We start from the raw sequence: 4318 nt of genomic DNA on the forward strand, positions 1-4318 counted from the left end.
TTCTTAACGACTACACGCCATAGATTATTTAATTATTAGAAGCCTAACTAACCTATTCGTTTCACGATGTAAACAAACCACTGCGAGTACGGAGCGGAGTACGAGAATATTATTTCGTTCGTACTCGACCAATCAGCGTTCGAGATTCTCTCGTACTCGCATAATGAGCTCGCTCGTACTCGCATAATTAGGTGTAGGGAAATATTTCAGTTTTATTCGCACAAACGGTGAAAATAACGTCTAATATCATATTTTAACATGACAAACGTGGATCTTTTCTATGCCTACACGTGTGGGCAATGAAACTCTTTATTTTTTATCCAAGGGTCGCATAGCAGAATAGGTGAAAAAAATGACTTTGAAAACGACACCGTTAGCCGACAAGCCAGCAACATTCCAGTCGACACGGCAAGCTGCTTTTTCATTGGCTGGCTCATTCGCCGACCGCTTTTGGTTGGGCGGTGTCCGCCATATTGAACGAACTCGAGCCCAGGACCGTATATAAGGAGCGAGTTTCTCTGCAGACGGCGTTTTTCGAACACTCCTTCATCAACAAAGAAGAAAAATTCAATATGTCTGGCCGAGGCAAAGGTGGTAAGGGACTCGGCAAAGGAGGCGCCAAGCGTCACAGGAAGGTGTTGCGTGATAACATCCAAGGTATCACCAAGCCAGCCATCCGTCGTCTTGCTCGCAGAGGTGGTGTCAAACGTATCTCTGGTCTGATCTACGAAGAAACCAGAGGTGTCCTCAAGGTGTTCCTTGAAAATGTCATCCGTGATGCCGTCACCTACACTGAGCACGCCAAGAGGAAGACCGTCACTGCTATGGATGTCGTCTATGCTCTGAAACGTCAAGGTCGCACCCTGTACGGCTTCGGCGGTTAAACTCAACCCAGGACCACCCATTTGTTCTACCCATCCGGCCCTTATTAGGGCCACCCATACGTTTCCGAATTAGCTCGAGTGGTTGTAACCCCTACACGAATGTTTTCCATACCTACCCCTTATTTAACTTACTGAGTTACTTCTAATTATTAGGTTGTAGCCTACTTAGTTTATTTATTTAATTTGGGCAGAGTGGTCATCTTTCCTTTGTTGGTTTTTAAGGGGTTTGTTTCCATGGGTGGGTAGGATCGAGGTAGCCTACCGTGAAGGCACAAAAGAAACAAACAAAAAATATTTCGATATTACAAAAGTGTTCACAGGTATGTGGTGAACTTAGGAAAGAGTGCAGGTGGTAAGAATAGGTGTCCAGTGGGGCAAAAAATAAAAGACAAAAGATGAAAAAAAGTCTACAACACGTGGTGTTCCCAAGCGGTCACCCATCTAAGTACTAACCACGCCCGACGTTGCTTGACTGCGGTGATCGGACGAGAACCGGTATTTTCAACGTGGTATGGCCGTAGACATCTGTGTGAGAAAATTGGGGCTTATAAATATACTCAAACGAAATCAGCAGTTATTCGTCCTTTTCTGGCTACAATAATGATTTCACTGCTTTCCTCATATTATTTCAATAATAAAAAACGCCCTAAATCTCCACAAAAGCGAAACATTGTTTTAATATCGAATACTATGTGCCTTTTTTTCCCTCTACAGCCATTGGTCGCTATTTTTAACCTGAGGCGGTAACCACCGGTAGACTTCCCTGAGCTACTAATTTTCGAGCATCGCGCGTTGTAAAATACAAAATAAATACATTTTCCCCATTTTCCTTGACTAAAATCAGAAAACCAGGTGCCCCCTGCATCCGACCTGTCCTTTAACTATCGCTTTCATGTGAAATGATCTATCGGAAAGGCGATACTTTAACTTTTTTGGGTCTCCCGCTCACTCACTCCTTCCGAAACATTCTGCACGAATTCATTCAATTTTAATCCAACTCATCACATAGATCTAGATCTAGCCGCCTACAAGTCTACTAATTTAATGTTTGAGAAATAGTTCAATGCTTTTCATTTATTAATTATTCTTTTAACCTTTTCCCACGACAACTGGCACATTTATTTTCAGTCTATTAATATTCTGGCTTCATTTTAAAACACGCAACTAGGCGACGATCTAGAATTCTAGATCTAACGCTCTAGCTTAACTAAAATAATATAAACAGGAGGGTAGATCTATTCAAAATACTGTTTCAAAAATTACAATAATAATTTCACGGTGAAAAAAAAAAGGCAGGCGATCCATGGTTAATTAAATGCTAATTAAGGATGTTGCTTAAAGGTTAGGTTGGCCTGGGACGCCAGTATTTTCTCTAGAGTCTAGATCTAGAATTTCTAGATTCTGTAGGAATGAGTAGCCTAGGTATTAATAATTAAATGCATTAGTAATTATTAGTAAATAACATAAGATTTAGTTCAGTAAAAACTAATAGATCTAGATTTTAGGTCCAATGTTGGCTATCAGACTTGATGCTTGATTGTAATGATTATTAGGTTTGAGCAATTAATTTTTTTAAACATTTTTTTTAATTATTAGTATTAGTGATAAGTCATCATTAGTGGGAGTAAATTTACTTCTTTCCAGTCTGGTTCTGGGTTTCCTTGTAGCCTATATAATCTAGATCTAGTTGGTGATAATATTAATAAATATTGTTTCCCATTTTAAAATACTCAGGCGGTTTGTTTGAAAGTCTGACCGCAGCTCCATATTCATTGACTGTCGAAGCAGCGCATAAAATGAATTAGCTTATATCCAGGGCTGGCCTGGTCTGCCTGTTATTGTGACTGAATTGTCCTACAGACAAGACCTGAAGAAGCCCTCGTTAAGTAATAAGTGTACAGCTTGCTTTTAGCCTGGCGCGGGGATCTTTCACCGGCCACTTTAACATTCTGCGACAGGGCAGGCCTTTACTTTAAGCTTTAATCTTAGCTGGTTCCGCTTTAACACAGGGTATTCTTTTGTCTTTAAGTATACCGCTTTCTTTCATCAGCCTGGAACCCTGTGTCTGCTACCGGTATCTCATCCGGCAGGGCAAAACAATTTCCAGTTTTTAAATTAAGCTGATGTCATTTTTAATACCAATGATTAGGATTTTGGCACAATGCTTATTTTTCTATATACACAAGATGAATTTCACATCATTTTCTGATTTCAGTTTAAGTTTGAAAGCATGTAAAATGTCAATTTGTCCTGCTATGTGATTTTTCTTCATTTATTTTTTGCTAGCCCATGGCATCACATTATGAAGACTCTACTAATATCTTTAGGCTGGGGCCAGTACCTTAACCGACTGTCGTCAAATGAAAAAACTGACAGAAGAGCGCAATTTAATACACACAACAGATATATATGTATCCGAACAAACAAATAAATATATTTGAACATATATACATACCTTTATATACGCACACTGATATATACATATATTTACATAATAAATACATTATATATGAATATATCTATATATATAACTTATTTATTTATACATATATATATATATATATATACTTATATATATATATATATATATATATATATATATATATATATATATATATGTATTATGAATATATATATTAATTCTTATATAATATATATTTGTAAATATAAATTATATATATGTGTGTATATATATATCCTTCTGTTTGCTGGGGGTAGAAGAAAAAAACTTATAATTATAATATTCTGAAGGATATTATTTTACTTGAGCGTCTTTCGTCTACACTCAAATATATATATTTGAATATACATTCAAATATATATTCAATGAATATACATTTAGACACACATGTAAATATATATATATATATATACACAAAACATGCATATATATACATACGTATATATAGACATATATACAATATTCGTCTATGTATATATATTCAATATTTTTACATTATAAATAAATATATATATAAAAATATATATATATATATATATATATATATTTAAAAAAATATATACATATATGAAATACTTTTTACACATATTTATTTATGCTTCTATAATATATGGAAGGATATTAATTTACTCAAGCGTCTGCCTTGGGTGTTTATATAAAAAGAGAAGGGTTGAACTAATGAGAGGAATAAAAAAAATCTTTATATTCAATCTAATTTATTTATATTGTATATGTTATAGACTGGCATACATTTTTTTCTCTCTGGTTTATGTGAAAGGAGCTTGCAGGGATTCAAATTATTATTTTTTGCATTGAAATTCATTCTTTATTAATCACAGCTATGTTGCAGGCATATAAATACTTCCCTTTGGGCTCAAGTTGCTTTGAAAGAATCCTTGTCAGTATAGAACTAGTACCAGGACCATAAATGTATGCCCCAGGGCAAATGTTAAGAAAACCTCATCATTTTACA

At 35.3% G+C, this 4318-nt stretch overlaps 1 non-coding gene across 1 annotated transcript; it reads right to left on the minus strand.

The window, feature by feature from the left end:
• Positions 1-1288: 1288 nt before the first annotated feature.
• On the minus strand, positions 1289-1407 carry LOC131943827 (5S ribosomal RNA). The gene has a single exon (XR_009386949.1). It is a non-coding gene; the product is annotated as a 5S ribosomal RNA (ribosomal RNA).
• Between the last annotated feature and the right edge of the window lie 2911 nt (positions 1408-4318).

This window comes from Physella acuta, unplaced genomic scaffold (genome assembly GCF_028476545.2).
Source record: "Physella acuta isolate Inbredline_101_S28 unplaced genomic scaffold, ASM2847654v3 ptg000468l, whole genome shotgun sequence".
Classification (NCBI taxonomy): domain Eukaryota; kingdom Metazoa; phylum Mollusca; class Gastropoda; family Physidae; genus Physella; species Physella acuta.